Source organism: Rhinatrema bivittatum, chromosome 2 (assembly GCF_901001135.1).
Source record: "Rhinatrema bivittatum chromosome 2, aRhiBiv1.1, whole genome shotgun sequence".
Taxonomy (NCBI): Eukaryota; Metazoa; Chordata; class Amphibia; order Gymnophiona; family Rhinatrematidae; genus Rhinatrema; species Rhinatrema bivittatum.
In genome coordinates, this window is record NC_042616.1 from 437,902,100 (window position 1) to 437,923,681 (window position 21,582).

Consider the following 21,582-nt stretch of genomic DNA (forward strand, 5'->3'; position numbering starts at 1 on the left):
CAGGCAGGCAGGTCAGGAACAGGCTGAGGTCTTTGGCAGGTGGCAGGCAGGCAGGTCAAGAACAAGCTGAGGTGTTTGACAGGCGGCAGGCAGGTCAGGAACAAGCTGAGGTCTTTGGCAGGCGGCAGGCAGGCAGGCAGGTCAGGAACAAGCTGGGGTCTTTTGCAGGCGGCAGGCAGGCGGGCAGGTCAGGAACAAGCTGAGGTCTTTACCAGAAAGTCAGTTCGAGGTAAGACCAGGGAGAAAAACAACGAACACAAGAACAAGCAGGTAAAGGAAGCAGGTACAAGCAGGAACGGAACTGGAACAGAAGGATCCTGGAACGAGACTAGGAACAAGCAAGCAGGAACACGAGCAAGGGCAATCTTAGGAACAAACCGACCCGATTTCCAAGGCAAGGAAGTGAGGCCAGGAACTTCCTATTAACATGAGTTCAATCAGGGTGCGCCGCAGAACTAGGCCCCACCCGGAACCTACATCAGGGCGGCTGGTCCGTGCGCGTGCACATGCGTAGGGGCGTGGCTAGCTGCTGAGATGCCGAGGCCTGGCGTGAGGCCCGATATGTGACTGAAGGCCCGGCGACCGCCGCCACGAGATGCCAGGGCCTAGCTGGACTAGAAAGGGCCGCAAGGGAGACAGGACCAGGACCCGCTGTGTGACCCCGAAGGTGAATGGTCCCGTGCGTGGGACGACCGCTGGTGGGGGGCATAACAGATGTGATCCTGTTTTGTATCTGATGGTTTGAAAACTGGAGCAATCATACAAATCCATTCACCAGAGTGAGATAAATTACGTGGTTTCTTCCTGAATTAGCAACTGACCAGGTATTATCATATAGTCAAAATAATAAATATCAAGAAAAAAATTTCCATAGTCTATTTTTAATCCATGATATCATAATATTAGCATCGATAATCTTCACTTTTTTAAAGAGACTCACTCACTTGCAAAAAAAATAAATAAATGAAAAAAAAGCATTCTACTATATGATGGAAACTTCTTGTAAAGTATTCTGCAAAATTTGAAGGCGTAACATTTGAGCACAATGGTAAATCTCTATAGGATAAATTAAAAATCCCCTCAGCTGAGCCAAATATAATTTTAACAGCATGAGAACAAAATAGCAGAGGGAAGAAGTCAGATTTTATGTCATTTATAAAATTCTGGAACAATGCTGAATAGAGAGCTCTGACTCAGTTTACATGGATTTAGGCATACATGCATTTCAGGACAACTTTAGTAAACAACTTTAATGAAGTCACTTGTTATTATTGAGTTCCTTCCGTTTCAATATTTTGAAAAGATTTCAGTAGGACTAAGGATTAGAAATTCAAGTGAAAAGGGGGGCGCTCTAGCGCTGAGACAAGATGGCTGCCTGACTTCCCAGCTCCGTTAAGTCTCCTCAGCTTTTGCTATACAGAGCTCTTTCTTTGGACTCCCACCTTGCAATTTTGGTGTGCTATTGCTACCTCGAAATGGCTGCAGCTAAAACGGGGAAAATAGAAGCGGCGTTTGCGGCCGGCACGGGAACAAAAAGGGCTAAGCAGGATCCGCCAACGCCCGACAAGGCCCCGACTCCGAAAGTAATGGCGTCTGCTGACTTAGTCCTCGCCGAGCTTAAGCAGCTAAAGGACATGATACAACTAAATATCGACGCCACGGCGGCAATTCGCTCAGATCTACAAGCGGTAACCACTCAAATGGGATCCTTTCAGATGAAATTGGATGACCTGGAATCTCAAACATCTACTTTGTTGGTCACCACGGCGCCAATACCACGTGTCCTAAAGGATGTGGAAAAATTACAGCAAGACCTTGAGGATTTGGTTAACCGAAATCGACGCAGCAATGTTCGCATTTTGGGGATCCCTGAAGGCGCTGAAGGTACGGACATGATCGTTTTTCTCCAGACATGCATTCCAGCGTTACTACATGTTACATTCGATCAACCATTTGAAATCGAACGTGCTCATCGCATTCCCTCTCGGACTCCACGGAACTCTAGATTTCCCAGGCCAATCATCTTTAAAACCTTGCGATTCCCTCACGCTTTGGCTATCCTTACCACAGCTCGTACTAAAGCTCCTCTTACCTTCCAAGGTAATTCAGTGCTTTTTGTACCTGATCTAGCTAAGACGACAGCGGAGCGGCGCAAAGCCTTCTTATCCATGAGGCCTAGATTGCAAGCGTTGGGAGCGAAGTATGGGATCCTTTACCCGGCGCAGCTTAAGGTAACTTTTAACAACCAAACTAAGCTTTTCCACTCAGTGGTAGACGCCGAACAATTCCTTTCCCAGCATGAGGATTCCGCAGGAATGATCACCTGAAGGGACCCTTGGAACACTATGTATTGTTAACTTTCCGGTTTCGCCGATTGGAACGGGCCATACTTGGGGTATGCGTACCCCTTAGGGAGACATCTCTTTCTTTTACTTACCATTATGCTGAAGGAAGATGTTATCTTACCCTTGCTTTTTCAATTTATTTTTCCGCGTAACCTCTCTGAGCAATGAGAGACAGTAACGAGAGGTCTCCTGAGTATCAGCAACTGGCGGTTACAATTCCCCATGCTACGTCAGGTATCGGCGCTAGTTTATTTTTTTTTTCTACAATCCGTGGTGAAGGAACCACTTTTTCTAAAGACTGGCTCTCAAAAAAAGGATTTCCCTACTTTTTTGGCTCATGAATATCTTTCTTTTGCTCTGTATTAGCGACCCGGAACATCAGCGCAGATTCTAATGGCTGTGGAGGCCACGGTGCCATCTGTCCACCTAGAGGCTCATTATTTCTAGCGTTGCCCACAGGGATTACTGCTGGGCGAATCATCACTACTTTCTCTACTGAATTCTACTTCCTGCATCTCCACTCTACTGACATGATTAGAGGCTCTACTCCTCTAAGGGTTGTATTTTTTTTATCTCTCTTCCTTTTTTCTTTTTTCTCTGGAATGCCCTCTATTTTACACACTGGTCCAAGATGGGATAGACAGTTGCTATGGTTATTCTCTCAGGATGTTCTCTCATGGCGTCTAAGATATCCAGCTTTAATATAGCGTCGCTGAACGTCAATGGTTTCACGACCCAGATCAAAAGGAGAAAAATCCTTACTTATTTGCAGTCTCTTCATGCAGACATCGCCTTAATACAAGAGACTCATCTGAACTCAGTGGAATCGGCCAAACTTCAGCAACAGTGGGTGGGTCAAGTTTTTTTTAGCCCGGCTGTCAAGAAAAAAAGGGGCACGGCCATTTTGCTCCACAAAAACCTAGGGGCTCAGGTTCTCCACCAAGCTGCGGACGCAGCAGGGCGTTGGAACATAATACAGATATTATTACAGAATGAGAAATATACGATCCTTAATATCTACGCCCCCAATCAAGATGACCCGGCTTTTTTTCAAACAGTATTTGCACAGTTATTACTATTGGATCCTGCGCCTTATATCATTGGTGGAGACTTTAACCAACCTATGGATGCAATACTCGATAGACGTACTAAGGCTAAGCCCTCCATCTCGAGATCTACTCAGACCTTGCAACACTTAATGCATACTTATGGATTATCTGATCCATGGAGACTTATCAATCCCACTACGCTGGACTATACGTTTTATTCCTGTCCCCATACGTCCTATTCCAGGATAGATTTTTTTCTGGCATCACATGCCTTGATCTCCAAGATTCGCTCTGCTAAAATACACCCCATCTTGATATCAGATCATGCTGCAGTTACCCTCACTTGTGACCTTCAGACGCCGATTCAAACTGACCGCCAATGGCGTTTTAACCCGTCTCTGCTCTCAGACTCCACATTTATCTCTCTTCTTACTACAAAAATTGAAGAGTTTTTTCTCATTAATGTCTCTCCTGATATGCCAATGCATACTGTATGGGCGGCCTTTAAAGCCACTATCAGAGGTGAAGTTATCAGCTATTCTATACACAAAAATAAGATACTCAAGGCCGAACTTACTCATTTACAGCAGAATGTGGAAAGCCTAGAACGTATTCATATCCAGAACCCATCTACACAAACGTTGACTCCGCTGCTGAAGGCAAGATTTCTCTACAACCGGGCCCTGAGTGATCGAGTTGAGCTTAATTTATTTCAACACAAGGCGAGATACTACGCCGAAAATAATAAATGTGGTCAGCTTCTCTCTTCATTATTGAAGAAACGAGCGGAAAAAAAGAAAATTGTGAAAATCCAGTCTCCAACTAAGCAACTCCTGACCTCGGACAAGGATATTCTACGAACTTTCCGCGACTTCTATGCCCATCTCTATCAAAGTGAGGTCTCCCCTTCTCCTACCCAAATTCAAGACTTTTTGTCCTCTTTGCCTCACCCCATGTTGACGGAGGATCAGAGATCACAGCTGGATACTCCTATCAAGTCAGCGGAAATTTCAGCTGCCATATCATCCCTACAATCTGGGAAAGCCCCGGGACCGGATGGCTTCACATCAGATTTTTTTCATGCTTTTCAAGGACCGTTATGTATGCATTTGCAATCTTACTTCTCCTCCCTTTTGGCTCATCCGCTGTCTTCCTCTGAGTTTACTGAGGCTTGTGTGGTGGTACTTCCTAAGCCAGGTAGAGATGACTCTCTTCCCTCTAACTATCGGCCAATCTCTCTCCTTAACACAGATTACAAAATTTTCGCTAAAATATTAGCTACTCGGCTATCACATCATATGCCGCTACTTGTCCACCCTGATCAATCAGGTTTTATTAAAGGACGTCTCATTACTAACAACTCTCGCCTGTTCTTACATTTAAGTAATCTTCAATTTCATGCCTCTGAGCCGACCGTTGCTATATCACTGGACGCGGAAAAGGCCTTCGATCGTGTCGAATGGCCTTTTCTTTTTCATGTATTGCAGTGGTATGGGATCGGGCCGGTTTTCCTCTCCTGGATTCAACATATTTATCATTCTCCTTTTGCTTATCTCTATATTAACAATCAGAAGTCTTCTCGATTCCCTTTATATAGAGGTACTAGGCAGGGGTGCCCCCTTTCCCCCTTGCTTTTCAACCTGGCTTTGGAACCACTGTTAACTGCTATTCGAGCTAATTCTGATGTTCTTGGCATAACTGTTGGTAAGGATACTTACAAATTGTCTGCTTATGCTGACGATGTTCTGCTTTTTCTTACTAAGCCTTCCTCCTCCTTGACTGCTTTATTTTCTATTATCTCTCAGTACTCTTTACTTTCCGGATATAAAATCAACTGGCACAAGACAGAACTTCTCCCTCTCAACTATAGTGGATCTCTCCTGGATCTCTCTCATTGCCAAATACAGAAGATGAAGAAGGGACTTAAGTACTTGGGCATTTATTTCCATACCGATCCCAGTGATACTGTGACCTGTTGTGAGTCGACGATCTTGCAACAACTCAGGGACACTACTCTTAAATGGTCTCCTCTCTACTTAACTTGGTGGGGACGCTTAGAGACTATTAAGATGGTCCTAGCTCCAAAGATCACATATATTCTGGCGATGGTTCCTATATTTTTCTCCGCTGATTTCTACTCTTATGTAGATAGATTATTGTCTACTTTTCTTTGGAAACACAAGACCCCTCGGATAGCTTTACGTAAATTGAAAGCTGTCAAACAGGATGGCGGGGTAAACTTTCCTGATTTTTATAAGTATCATCAAGCCTTTATTTTACAGTCTGGCTTTTATTATTTTTCTCACTTTCTATCTATTGCTCATTCCCCGAGATGGTTGGGAGTAGAAGCTGCTCTCCTTTCCCCGATACCCCTCCACCTCTATCCGGGGATTACTATATCTTCCCGTCTGGCTTCACATCCGATTTTACGTTCATTACATAGGGCATTCGGGGAATTGGAGACTGTTCGCCCTCCTTCCACGTATTTGTGGAAAGCGTCCAAATTTGGCCCAATAGGAAGGAATGCTTTGCTCCGTATTGATGGTCACCCTATTTTGTGGCCACATTGGGATGGGGCGAATATTTGGTCCATTGCTGATATTTTTGATGATAATGGACTCTATCCCTTCTCATTGTTGCAAGATCGTTTCTCCCTTCCAAACTCGCAATTTTATTCTTGGCTACAACTTCGGAACTTGCTGCTAGAGGTTCGTGAGAAAACAGTGTATCCAGATAAGACTCCTTTTCTGTTGGACATTTATCAGGAATATGGTCCTAGAGGCCACCTGGCTTCTCATTTGTATAAATTGATTTCTCGGTTGGCCTCTCATTATACTCCTTCTGTATTATCTACAGTTTGGGCTGAGGAACTGTCTACTCCAATTTCTTCTGAATGTTGGTCTCATGTTTGGAGTGTTATGCTGCGCATTACACTATCCTCTAGCCTTACCCAGTCTATGTTTTTTATCATGCATAGGGCACTATGGACTCCTTGGAAGCTTCACAGGGCTGGAGTCCTCATATCCCATAACTGTTGGTCATGTGCTGGTAGTAACGCCACTTTACAACATATGTTATTTTCATGCCCGCATACTTTCCGTTTTTGGACTCGAGTGTGGCGGATTATAACCGAGATTTTCCAATTCAATGTGCCGTTATCTTACTCCGTCACTATTTTGAAAGGTGCGCACCCTATTATCACCCTCTCAGACCCTCATTGTAAGTTATTGGACTTCCTTCTTACTATTGCGCAGCATAACATTCTTTCTAACTGGAAACGCAGTGACCTTTTGTCTGAGCATCTTTGGTGGAACTCAGTATGTTTATATGTGAAATATGAAAAAGCAATGGCAGTGAAGTTCCGGAGGCTTACAAAATGGTCACAGGTATGGAAACCATTAGACGTTTATCTACAATTCCATCCTTAATCTACTAATCCTGTTTTTTAGCCCTATCTTGGCCCTTATCTTTTACATCTCTTCATCTCTACGGCATTCCTTCTCCTATCTCTTTCTCTCTCTCTCTCTCTGACTGACTCTTACTCCTTTTTTTTTCCTTCTCTCTCTTATCTTCTCTCTCTTCTTTCTTTCAGGTTTTTTCTTTCATTTTTCAGGATATTCTTCTCCACATTCAATGCTATTTGTTTACTAGAGTCATAAGCCATACTCTGATGGATCGTTATACTGCTATAATGGTTATGTTTCTCTGTTAAGGTTTGTAACGATAATCTTGGAACAATTTTTGCTGGTTTCTCCTTCTCTGTGAGCATTGTAATGTTTTGCTAATTGTTTTTCTATAAATCATAATAAAAGATTTCAACACAAAAAAAAAAGAAATTCAAGTGAAAAATAGAAGGCAATTTATTTTCTGTTCTTTGTTTTCAAGCAGGGCCTAAAATAATTCCTTAAACCAGGAGTACGTGAAAGTGTTAAATGTTAACAGAAATACATATATATATATATATATATATATATATATATATATATTAGGGATGTGAATCGTGTCCTCGATCGTCTTAACGATCGATTTCGGCTGGGAGGGGGAGGGAATCGTATTGTTGCCGTTTGGGGGGGTAAAATATCGTGAAAAATCGTTAAAAATCGTTAAAAATCGAAAAATCGAAAAACCGGCACATTAAAACCCCCTAAAACCCACCCCCGACCCTTTAAATTAAATCCCCCACCAAATAACTTAAATAACCTTCGGGTCCAGCGGCGGTCCGGAACGGCAGCGGTCCAGAACGGGCTCCTGCTCTGAATCTTGTCGTCTTCAGCCGGCGCCATTTTCCAAAATGGCGCCGAAAAATGGCGGCGGCCATAGACGAAAAAGATTGGATGGCAGGAGGTCCTTCCGGACCCCCGCTGGACTTTTGGCAAGTCTCGTGGGGGTCAGGAGGCCCCCCACAAGCTGGCCAAAAGTTCCTGGAGGTCCAGCGGGGGTCAGGGAGCGATTTCCCGCCGCGAATCGTTTTCGTACGGAAAATGGCGCCGGCAGGAGATCGACTGCAGGAGGTCGTTCAGCGAGGCGCCGGAACCCTCGCTGAACGACCTCCTGCAGTCGATCTCCTGCCGGCGCCATTTTCCGTACGAAAACGATTCGCGGCGGGAAATCGCTCCCTGACCCCCGCTGGACCTCCAGGAACTTTTGGCCAGCTTGTGGGGGGCCTCCTGACCCCCACGAGACTTGCCAAAAGTCCAGCGGGGGTCCGGAAGGACCTCCTGCCGTCCAATCTTTTTCGTCTATGGCCGCCGCCATTTTCGGCGCCAATTTGAAAAATGGCGCCGGCTGAAGACGACAAGATTCAGAGCAGGAGCCCGTTCCGGACCGCTGCCGTTCCGGACCGCCGCTGGACCCGCAGGTTATTTAAGTTATTTGGGGGGGGGGTTCGGGAGGGTGGGGGATTTAATTTAAAGGGTCGGGGGTGGGTTTTAGGGGGTTTTAGTGTGCCGGCTCACGATTCTAACGATTTATAACGATAAATCGTTAGAATCTGTATTGTATTGTGTTCCATAACGGTTTAAGACGATATTAAAATTATCGGACGATAATTTTAATCGTCCTAAAACGATTCACATCCCTAATATATATATATATATACTACTGAAAGGTGATTTGTTCTGCGGCCAGTTTTTACCAAAGACGGACTATGTGTGGTTACTATTATAGCGGACAACGAACGGAGTTGTTAGGGAACGGGCAAGGTAAAATCAAAGGGACGACGGACAAAGGAGTAAGTGGCAACTGCTAGCATTAAGTGATTTGTTTTTTCTTCTTTGCTGGAAAAGAGAATAGATTCATGTGATTTAATACTTTTCTGCTTAGTGCAAGATCCAAATTTAAGAATGCTCCCTAGACATGAGAAACGATACCTGAACATGCACTGTACAATGTAACTAATATGTCATCGTCAGTGGTTTATATTCCCAAGTAATAAAAATGTGCCTATTGAATATGGATTTTGTACTTATTTTATAACCTCATGAAAACTATGTAAGCAGATTTTCTGCTATTTATGGGTTTGTAGGTTTTCATAACTTTTGCATATTTTTAAATAGTATCTGAGTGGCAAAGGCTGATCCACAGAGAGAGCATTATTAGAAGAATGCAGGGTTGGAAATATACCCACATCTTCAATCAAGTACGTTATGCATGCCTCCAGGAAATTTGTTTTTCTTATCTGCTTGGTTTGTTTTTTTTTCCTTTGAGGGAATGGGGAGCTCTTGTCTGAGTAAGCCATAAGTAGTTATGGCTTTAGTTTGAAATCTAGAAAAGCATAAAGGTGAGAAGATAATTCTCTCTGGTATCTAAAAGAAACACACAGCCACAAATGCTGCAGCTGCCGCTGCCACCACCTCTCCAGTGTTCATTGCGTATTCTCATACATATGCTCCCTCTTTTTTTAATAGGATGTATAACATTAAAATCATAATAGCTTTTCTTCTTGACTCCTGCCACATTAAATCTACAAATGCTACCACCCACAAGATTTTGAGATGCATTATTTAGTTGCCTGGTTTTCACTGTGTAGATCCCACTGGAATCCCTACTAATAAGTACATGTTCAAAGGTATTTGCATATGGTAAATTAGCATATACATGCATAAGTAGCCACATTTGCATATATGCAATTTTATATATATCAAAAGTGTGCTCATATTTTTGGTTATATGTGCACATTTACCTATTGTCTAGGGACATTCCAAGGTGGGGCCAAAAGTTGCACAATGAGATCTAGGTGAATAATATATTAGGCAAATTATTCATGCAATTTTTATATCTGCTTATTACTGTATCTAGCACAATTGATATCAAACTCATCTGTTATCTGCTATTTTGGGGTAGGAGGTCTGGATGAACTGGGTTGAATTCAGGGTGAAGTACTTGGCAGGTCTCATGAACTAGAGATGGATTGAGTGAACTGGTGGAGGCATTGGCAAATTGGTGATTTCAAGTATGCATGCATACTTTTAAATATGCCTGTCTCCAGGTATAAAACAGGGTTTAATACATGCATGATATTTTTTTTTGCAGATGGAAAATACAAGCATGTATGTATTTAAAATAGAAAAAGTACATGCCTTCCTCACTTCGGAAATGTTTGCGTGTATTGAGATATACGGCTCAGATCAGAACTATGTTGTATTTTAGAAAACTGTGCCACACAGTTTATAAAATACTGGGGTAAATCTCCATGCATCCATTTATGCATATAAATGCTCTACCATGAATACATTTGAAAGTTATCCTATAATGTGTGACATGTAGAAGGCTATGGGGTTGATTTTAATAAAGTACGCCCACACGTACTTTTGTTCGCACACCAGGTGCGAACAAGAGTACGCCAGATTTTAATAGATACGCACATAGCCGCGCGTATCCTTTAAAATCTGGGGTGGGCACGCGCAAGGCTGTGCAAAATCGGCAGCCTGCGCGCCGAGCCGCGCAGCCTGCCTCCGTTCCCTCCGAGGCCGCTCTGAAATTGGAGCAGCCTCGGAGGGAACTTTCCTGCCACCCCCCTGCACCTTTCCCTCCCTTCCCCTACTTAACCCACCCCCCCAGCCCTATCCAACCCCTCTACCTTTGTTTGAAGAGTTACGCCTGCCTAACTCGCGCGTGCCGGCTGTGTGATTCCCCGGCCCGGGAGCCGTTGCGGAGGCCTCGGGCACGCCCCCAAAATGCCTGCGATTAGATGAAAATGTTAGATGTAGTGAAATTAGATTTCAGTAAGGCCTTTGACATGGTTCAGCATATGTGACTTATAAATAAACTGAATGACCTTGGTATAGGCCCTAAAATGACTGAAGGGTTAGAAATTGGTTGAGTGGGAGGCAACAAAGGGTAATGATAAAATGAACTCATTCTGAGGAGAGGTGTTTTTCAAATTGTGTGCTTCAGGGCTCAGTCCTTATACCAGTCCTTTACAACATTTTCATAAGTGATATTCTGGATGGACTATAGGGAAATGTTTGTCTTTTGCAGATGATAAAATCTGTAACAGGGTAGATAACCATAAAGTTATGGAAACTATGAGGAAGGATCTAGCAAATCTTGAGGAATGGTTTACAGGCTGGCAGTTAAGATTTTATACTAAAATATGCAGCTTCAATATGTGATATCACTTTGGCAACTGCCTCAGGTGCAGTCAATACAATGTATAACTCTTACCAGCCAGAGAAGGAGAGAGTGAGGATTGTTCCTGCCCTTTGGATACAGAGAGCCCACATGAATGGGTAGGTGGGGGTTGGGGACATCCCTGGCCAAGTCAGTTGATCTTCAGGGTGGTGAGTTTTTAATGGGCCCAGGGGATGCCCTGGCTGGGCTTGGCTAGGACAAGCTAGATAGGCCCAAGCACCTTTGTCTTTACTTGTGCAGTGGTAGAGGGATAAAATACGGACATGGAGGCCTCAGCGATTTGGAATGTGGTCAGAGAAGGCCTTGGAGAACCATTTCAGAGGGTTTTTTTTGGTTGCTTTTTTTAGGGGAGTTTCATTTTATTTCAGCTCAGTAAATGAAAAAGGCTGAAAGAAAGAACCAAAAAGTAAACAAGCTAGCTAGAGAGACTGCACTGTCAAATCAACTCCTCTTGTTGGTACCTTTCTTTGATTCAAATGATAGAAATTCATAATCATATCAAATTTGCAGTTAATTCCTCTGTGTATGTAAAACTCCCCTCTCCCCCAACCCACAAACTCGCCCTAATTAGAAAGTGTCCCCTCTTACACTGTTACTTTATTAAGACCTCCCCCCAGGCCAATACTACAATATAAGCATGTTTGATATCACTTATGCAAGATAATTAGCAGGTGTAAAATTACACCTTTAATTTGCCAAATCTTCATACATACATTTTTTTAAAGTAGCAACTTATGCACGAATATGATGGCCCCACCGTGGAATACCCCCTAGGCCGCCCCCTTATACATATATATTTGTGTGTTAACTTTTATTTACAAGTATAGGTTTGCTGTTTATAAATTAGCATGTATGTGAATACATGATATTTACATGTGATTGTGCTAATTTGTCCATGTGCAACCTTTGGAAAACTTGTAAATATATAAAAACAAACAAAGGATTAAATATATACATATTTATTAAGTATGCATATATTAAGCCATAAGACCCAACATTGTCCCGGTTTGTCAATAATGCCTGCTTTTGGGGGTCACAGTCAACACCATGGGTCAGCTTTTATAACATGCGCGCGGGCGTAGATTTGTTCACACAACAAAGCCGCGCGCACGTTATAAAATCCAGGGTCAGCGCGCGCAAGGGGGTGCACAATTGTGCAACTTGCGTGCGCCGAGCCGAGCAGCCTTCCTCTGTTCCCTCCACCCCCCCCGCACTTTCCCCTCCCTTCCCCTATCTAACCCGCCACCAGCCCTAACTAAACCCCCCCATACCTTTGTTGGAGAAGTTACGCCTGCCTCCAGGCAGGCATAACTAGCGTGCACCTGCTCTCCATCCCCCGGCCCTGTGACTGTTCCGGAGGCCTCGGTCCCGCCCCCGAATGCCCATTTTTTCAAGCCCCGGGACATATGCGCGTCCCAGGGCTTGCGCACACCGCCGAGCCTATGCGCTGAGCCTATGCAAGATAGGCTCAGCGCATGCAGGGGGAGGCAGGGGTAGGTTTTCCGGGGTTGCTTTTTGAAAATCTACCCCAATGTGTATTAATTAAAAAAAAAATACAAAAGTCCAGATAACTGGTACACCTAATCAGAAAAGGCAAGCCATGTTGGTGACAGCAGGATCATAACTGGTAGAGGTGAAGAATGATTCCTGAAAACCAATCTGCAAGTGCAAGGATTGTGGATGCAATACAATTCATAGGTCTTCGTCCCTATAATTATTCAGTTAAGCCTTTTGTTCATGTTACTCAATCATAGGGCAAACTTGTCTCTGTTAGTAAAAATATCATTTACATTCTTACTGTTGGTCTAAAAACAACTTGTTCGCAGAGGATAAAAACCTCTCTACACAGATACTGCAGCCATAAACCATGGCAAATTTTATGGACAAAGACCTATCAATTGTATTGCATCCAGAGTCCTTGTACTTGTAGATTGTTTTTGTTAACTGTTCCTCAGCTCTACTAGTTGTGAGACTGCTGTCACCAACATGCTTTTTTTTCTTTCCAATTAGGACTACTTTAGTTGTTTTAAATGATATACTCTATAATGTTTGTTGACCCCAGAGGCAGGCATTATTTCTGAAACTTGGCCAAGTTGCTTAATATGCTTAATATATGCATATTTAATAAAAAATATATAGTTTATATTTTACCCCTTTTGGTATAATTTTATATATTTATTATTTAATTATAGTTATTCATTTCTTTACTTATTGTGCAGCACACTTATCTATTCACTCTTGTTCATTACCACTAGTTGGGTGGCATAGTAACTGAATAACGGAGAATGTGCATACAGCACTTTAAATGCAAGTGATTTTATTTACAACATAAAGGGCTAGATTTTAAAAGCCCTGCGCGCGTTAATCCTCCCGGATTTACACGCGCCTATTTTGCATAGGCCGCCGGCACGCGCAAAGCCCCGGGACGCATGTAAGTCCTGGGACGCATGTAAAAGGGGCGGGGAATGGGCATGTCCTGGGGCATGTCTGGGGTCCGGGGCGGGAGGGTGGTCCCAAGTCCCCCAGCACTGCGGCCTGTGCCAGGGGATGCAGGCGGCACGTGCAAGTTACGCCTGCTTCAAGCAGGCGTAACTTGCCCAACAAAGGTAGGGGGGGGGGATTTAGGTAGGGCCGGGTGGTGGGTTAGGTAGGGGAAGGGAGGGAAAGGTGGGGGGACATGGAAGGAAAGTTCCCTCCGTGGCCGCTCTGATTTCGGAGCGGCCACGGAGGGAACGGAGGCAGGCTGCGCGGCTCGGCGCGCGCAGGCTGCCGATTTTGCGCAACCTTGGACGCGCCGACCCCGGATTTTATAAGATACGCGCATCTACACACGTATCTTATAAAATCCGGCATACTTTTTAAAGATCTACCTCAAAAAGTTCAAACATTTCTAATTGGTATATGACCATTGATTATATCAACAGTATTGCTAAGACTTTGTATACTCTGGTTTTGAGTGTGATTAGCTTCTCCATATGAAGGTCAAATTAACTTAATGCCAACAGGGAGCTTGCATTTTGCCTCAACGGATCTATATGGTGAATTTGAGACATTGGTGCAGTTAGTTATTTACTTTTTTTGTGTTCTTTTTACAACTGGAAAATATTTAGCAGCATAACTGCTTTGCTGAATGTGTTCTTTTATAACATAGTGTAGTTATTCAATTCACCTACCTGGATTAATTCCAAAATAGAATACTAATTATAAACTTCCTATACTTATCTGCTGTCATCTGTCAACAATTATTTGATTGTCTGCTTTATGATGTCCACATGTACATTCAAGTAATGAGGCAAAAATACAGTTATAAATAAAACCTTTAACAAATCAAGTAAATTAATAATTTAATCAAATCTTTCAATGCTTTTCTAGCATTCGTCTTTAAATCAGAGATGGCCAGCTCTGGTCCTCAAGAGCCACAAACAGGCCTGGTTTTCAGGATGTCTGCAATAGATATGCATGAGATAAATGTGCATACAATGGAAGTAGTGCATGTAAATCTATATCATGCATATTAATTGTGGATATCCTTAATACGGGACCTAGTTGTTGCTCTTGTGGACTAGAATCGCCATCCCATGCTTTAGGTCATATTTTACTTGAACATGACCGCACTTCAAATGTAACTTGGCCTCCACGATATACTTAAGACTTGTTATACAGGTCAGGTGACCCTCCCCCTTTCTCTCTCTTATTTTATAGATGTTTTAATCTGTTTGAATGGATGAAATGGTTTGCTTATCAGAAAAGTTTATTTTTTATCCATTTTACTGCAGCTAAATAAAAGCATAAATGCAATATTGCACATATTTAATATAAAATATAATTAAAACAATTCTTGTTGTGCTTTATCTAGATATTGCAGCCTTTCATGAAAACTTTGATTGGTCTTGGACCTTGCAATATAGACAAGATGTATTACTTTGATCATAAGTCTTTAATAACTGTGTAATGGGTTATTCAACTCCTGTCCTCGAGGGCTGTGTACTGGTTGGGTTTTCAGGAAATCATGAATGAATATGTATGAAGTAGAGTTGCATACAGCTGAGACAATGCACATGCAAATCTACCTCTTGTTTACTTATTAGGAATATCCTGGCAGTACGACTGATTTATAGCCCTCAAGAACTAGAGATGGGCACTTCCATTATAATGAAAAAACAATTAACTTCATAAATTCTGTATTCATGATTTTTCAATTAATAGATGTATTGTGTCACATATTGAAAGATTCACCAAATAGTAAATGACTTTAACATGACTTGTTAATATGCATGATAGCACTAAAACTTTTTGTAGTATCCCAATTTTGAGAAACTGCTTGTTGAAATATATTTGTGCTTCACTATAAACTACACTTGAAGGGAAGTGACTAAAGATTCAGCTCTCAGCAGTCAGTGCAATAATGAACACTCCAAGTGTAAGATTATAATCAATTATGAATGCTCATATTATAACCCAAAGCTAAAACTAATTTTAATGTACAGTGACAAAGAAATTAATATAAATCAGTTTTACTATTGTTATGAGGTGCCTTAATTGTATTCATGATAAAGAAAATGGCTTAAAAGTGTTTATAATATGCATAGTAGGGGTGTGCATTCATTTTGAACGCATATGTAAAACGCAACTTATATTTTTAAAAGAGAAAAAAAAGGTTTTAGCAGAAACGCATCGCGAGTTCCAACGTATTCAACATATTTCTGTTGAATACGTTGAACCTAAATAAACACTTAAAACCCCCTACTCTCCTGACCCCCCCAAGACTTACCAAAACTCCCTGGTGGTCCAGCGGGGAGTCAGGAAGCCATCCCTGCACTCCTTTGTGATTTCCTCATGGTGCCGATAGCCTGTGTCACAGGGGCTGCCGTGCCATTGGTCAGCCCCTGTCACATGGTCACTGGCGCCATCTTGTGCTCCTACCACGTGACAGGTAGGTCATGTGGCAGGAGGTCGCTACAGGACCCCCGTTGGACCCAACCGGAACTTTTGGCCAGCTTGGGGGGGCCTCCTGACCCCCCCAAGCTGGTCAAAAGTTCCAGTTGAGTCCAACGGGGATCCCGGAGCGGAGGAGCACGTGACGCCGGAGCGGAGGAGCACGTGACGCCGGAGCGGAGTGACACCGGCGTCACGTCCTCCTACGCGCCTCTGCTCCCGGACCCCCGTTGGACTTTTGGCAAGTCTTGTGGGGGTCAGGAGGCCCCCCCAAGCTGGCCAAAAGTTCCGGTTGGGTCCAACGGGGACTAATTTATAATTTATTATTATTATTTTATCAATAATTTATTGTTGTAAACTGTTACGATGGAACCCGAGTGACGGTAAGTAAAACCCAATAAATAAATAAATAAATAGAATAATCTGGAAAGGGTTATGATAAGTGAGATGATCAAATTTACAGATGACAGAAAATTATTCAGAGTTGTTAAATCATAAGTGAATTATGATAAATTACAGGAGAACCTTGCAAGACTGAAAGATTGTGTTGCGGTCCCGACCGCCCCTCTCATGTTCGGGGTCAGGCCCGCTTACCGTCTCGTCAGCTCTTTCAGGAATCCGCTTGAATCCAGGCTCGACAGGGCCTCCGCCCGAAGAGTTCCCACGAGGAAGACGCCATTACAGGCCTACCCTTGCCTGGCCGTGCGCGCGAGGAGGGTTCTCTTAAGCGCACAGCACCCGGAAGCTCGGCTCCGCCTCCCCTGCTGATGTCACGCCCTGCTCCAGATTTAACCGGCGTCCAGTCCCCCACTAGACGCCTTGCAACGAGGTTTCCTGCTGACTAGTTGCTTCCTGTTCCTGTCCTTGCTTGCTGACTCTCGTTGTCTCCTGGTTCCTGATCCCGGTTTGCCTAACGGACTTCTCGCTAGCCTGCTGCCTGCCTTGATCCCGGTTGCCTAACGGACTTCTCTGCTAGCCAGTCGCCTGCCTTGACCCCGGTTTGCCACGGACTCCTGTGCAGCCTGCCGCCACTCCTGATTCCAGGTTGCCTCACGCCCTTCTCTGCTAATGCGCCGCCTGCTGTGGCTCTGGTCTGCTTCGCGGCCTAGCCTCCTACCCGCTGCCGGTTCAGACCCCACCTTCTTCTGTGACCTGCCTGCCAGCCAGCCCTCTGCCTCTCCACCGGCAGCCATCTCTGAACTTTCTGTCCTCTCTCCAGACCACCCTCGGACGTACCCTCTCTGGACTATCTTGAACTGCTCTAGTCCCCAGGGTCTGGGTCCCTATGGGCCCCTCCCGGGGGGATTCCAGGCTCCGGGTATCCTTGCCAAGCACTGACGCTGCCTCCCGGCCTGCTCTGTGTAGTACCTGCAGGCCGGCCCAAGGGTCCACTTCTTGCCTTACCACTGCCCAGTCATAACAGATTGGGCGTCCATTTGGCAGATGAACTTTAATGTGGGCAAGTGCAAGGTGATGCATATAGGGAAAAATAACCCATGCTGTAGTTAAATGATGTTAGGTTCCATATTAGGAGTTACTAGGGGTGTGCATTCGGATTGACCGCATTAGTAAAACGCAACTCATATTTTTTTTTTACTTAAAAAATTGATTCGACATAAACGATCGGATTTCCCACATATCGAACATAGATATGTTCGATATGTGGGAAATCGCAATTGTTGAGCCAAAATAAAAATATAAACCCCCTCACCCTCCTTAATCCCCCCCCCCCCCGACTTACCACAACTCCCTGGTGATGGAGCGAGGAGTGAGGACGCCATTTCTGCAATCCTTGGCGAGAAGCATGTGACGTCGGCGGCACGTCGAGTGACGCCGGCGTCACGTGATTCCCGGCTCGTTCACGCCGGACGGCTCGTTCGGCCCAAAAAGAACTTTTGGCCAGCTTGGGGGGGCCTCCTGACCCCCCCAAGCTGGCCAAAAGTTCTTTTTGGGCCGAACGAGCCGTCCGGCGCGAACGAGCCGGGAATCACGTGGCGCCGCGTCACTCAGACGCGACGTCACGTGATTCCCGGCAAGTTCGCGCCGGACGGCTCGTTCGGCGCGAACAAGCCGGGAATCACGTGACGCCGACGTCACGTGATTCCCGGCAAGTTCGCGCCGGACGGCTCGTTCGGCCCAAAAAGAACTTTTGGCCAGCTTGAGGGGGTCAGGAGGCCCCCCCAAGCTGGCCAAAAGTTCTTTTTGGGCCGAACGAGCCGTCCGGCGCAAACTTGCTGGGAATCACGTGACGTCGCGTCTGAGTGACGCGGTGCCACGTGATTCCCGGCTCGTTCGCGCCGGACGGCTCGTTCGGCCCAAAAAGAACTTTTGGCCAGCTTGGGGGGGTCAGGAGGCCCCCCCAAGCTGGCCAAAAGTTCTTTTTGGGCCGAACGAGCCGTCCGGCGCGAACGAGCCGGGAATCACGTGACGCCGCGTCACTCGACGTGCCACCGACGTCACATGCTTCTCGCCAAGGATTGCAGAAATGACGTCCTCACTCCTCGCTCGATCACCAGGGAGTTGTGGTAAGTCTGGGGGGGGGATTAAGGAGGGTGAGGGGGTTTAATTTTTTTTTTTGCACATATGTACATATACCCAACTCATTGGATTTTTTTTATGTCCATATTGGCCGCAAGTGGGACCCCCTTTCGGACATAAAAAATATGAACATAAAATTTTGCTCTGCACATCCCTACTGCTCCATGCAGGTTACCCATATTAAAAAATGTCACCACAAGTTACCCCAGTGCTTCATTTCTATCCTCTTGCCACAAGGGACTTTTTTTTTTGTGTGTGTGTTTATCCCATCCCCTTTTGAATTCCAGCACTATTTTTGTCTTCACCACCTTCTCCAGGAGGGCATTCCAGGCATTTACCATCCTTTCCATGAAAAGATAGAGCTATTCAGCTAAATTAGTGTACACGTTGGTCTGCACAAATTGCTGCCCTAAAGTTATCCAGACAATTATACCAGTATATTCAGTGGAAAACGTATCTAGCTACGTTCTAATGGCTATTTGGATAAGTTTATAACTTTATCTGAATACCTTACCCACTTGCTGGCTTATTGAATATGGACCTCTCGGAAACTGGGAGAGGAAGCTTCCACTAGAAAAAAGAAGAGTTTTACAAGTTTTTTTTTCTGCAAAACAAAGTTAGTTCTTGGAGGGCCTTAATATGGAGGTTTGTTGCACAAAGAGATCAGGCTCCAGTAGAATAGAGAGGGCCATTTGAGCTGCAAGAGCAAGGTTTGCCACCTCAAGCTTTGTGTTGCAGATAGGTCTGGTAGTGTCAGAATAAAGTTATGATCTTCTCAACCCATTTGTCCTGTTTTCTTTGTGTCCAAGTAGCCGTGGGTCAGCAGGAAACATCAGTAGGTTGGCTACAAAAGCAACAATTATAGTTTATCACAGTTCTGAAATATTTATGTAGTGATCTTTTTAGAACTGTTTGTCCCAAGAACATTGCTATGAGCAAGCAGAAGAGAATTATATATATATATTTTTAGCAACATTTATCGTTTAGGAGATATTAAAGGCATATTGAGATCCATTTTCAAGAACTGCAGGGTGGATAAGATAACTGAGTAAATACCCAGTTATTTTTGAACGGATATTCAGCCATGCTAATTGTGCTGCTGAATATCTGGCTAAATCTACTCATTCATAATCTGAGTTGATAGATGTACAGGCCTACTATTTGTGCAGCCAGAGTGAACTGGCTAAATTAAGCTAATTAGTTCTAAACATCATGCTAATTGGCTGCATTCAAAAGTTCACCGCTGGAACATTTCCATCCTAGCCTACTTTTTGCCCAGTTAAATGTATGCAGCTTGTCATTTTAGCTGCATAAATTAGCTGGGTAGAGGGATCATATTGATACCCAAATTTTAGTCAGATACATCTTTTAGATATGAATACTAATGATCCTGTCACACCAAAATTTGGAAATGCGGCATGGTGTGTAAGAGACACCAGTGGCCAGGTCTGATACTACATTTCCAGGCACAGAAGAAAGCAAACTAATAAAACTAGCTGGAATAAAAAAAACACAGGAAGGGAAAATGGAAATCCCTGAGAGGAGCTTGGGAAGAAGGATCGACTGAGTTCTACCCCCTAGCAAAGGCCAATGCCCAAGGGCCTAGAAAATGATGGAAAAAGAGCCAAGAGAGGTCAGATCGAGTTCCGGTTAGAGAAAAATTGGACAAGAAAAGGGAAGAACCCTAAGGACTAGATTTTAAAAGGCCCTCCCGCATGTCCATGTGTGCGCGGTTCCTGGCTCGCACACATGGACGTCACTACTTTATAAAATGTGCGCGTCAGAGCGCGCATGTTATAAAATGTGATTCCTGTGTGCACATGCGTGCCAGATTTTAATGACGGCATGCGCGGGCGGGTGGCCTCCTCCACACCTGGGGGGGGGGGGGGGGCGGAGATTTAAAAGAACTGTATAGCGACGCGATCAGGCCTCCTCTGGAATAGACATAAACTCCACGTGGTGGCCAGCTGCCGGCGCACACTTCCCTGCCCAGACCCCATTTTTTTTAACTTTAATTATTTACTTGTATTCTGCAATTCGTTATAAAAAAAACTGTTCGAAGCAGATCACAACAATCCTAAAAGTACAATCTTACAAGCAATGCTAATACCGTTATAATGAGCACATATCACATACAATTATACTAAAACCAACATTGATGCACCGGGAATCAACCCTGTCGACATCCCAGCCCTCAGTGCCAATGATGCACAGGACCTCAGCAACAGACTAGGCCTCTGCACCATCGACACACTGGGCATTGGCATCATCAATGCTACAGGCCTTGGAACAATTGACGCAAAACACCTCAGTACCATCGATGCATCAGTCCCCAGCACCAATGATATATCAGTCTTTGATGCTGTCGACACACTGGTTGCATGAACACATTTCAGGAGGACCTAGAGGAGAGTCATTGTGGTTATTACCTTTGTCCATGTTGGTGCCCTTGTCTTCATGTCACCTCATCTTTCCTGATCCTAGGCTGCCCCTTCCAGTGCCCTTTCACTGCCAACTGCATGTGGACTACATTTGGACACTAGCTTCTCCATTGTGCACCTGGTCTCTATGCCACCTTCAGCCCAGTCAGCCCAGAAAGGTGACCAATACATAAGAACATAAGAATATAAGAAATTGCCATGCTGGGTCAGATCAAGGGTCCATCAAGCCCAGCATCCTGTTTCCAACAGAGGCCAAACTAAGCCACAAGAACCTGGCAATTACCCAAACACTAAGAAGATCCCATGCTACTGATGCAATTAATAGCAGTGGCTATTCCTTAAGTAAACTTGTTTAATAGCCGTTAATGGACTTCTCCTCCAAAACCTTATCCAAAACTGTTTTGAACCCAGCTACACTAACTGCACTAACTACATCCTCTGGCAACAAATTCCAGAGCTTTATTGTGCGTTGAGTGAAAAAGAATTTTCTCCGATTAGTCTTAAATGTGCTACTTGCTAACTTCATGGAATGTTCCCTAGTACTTCTATTATTCGAAAGTGTAAATAACCAATTCACATCTGCTCGTTCAAGATCTCTCTGATCTTAAAGACCTCTATCATATCCCCCCTCAGTAATCTCTT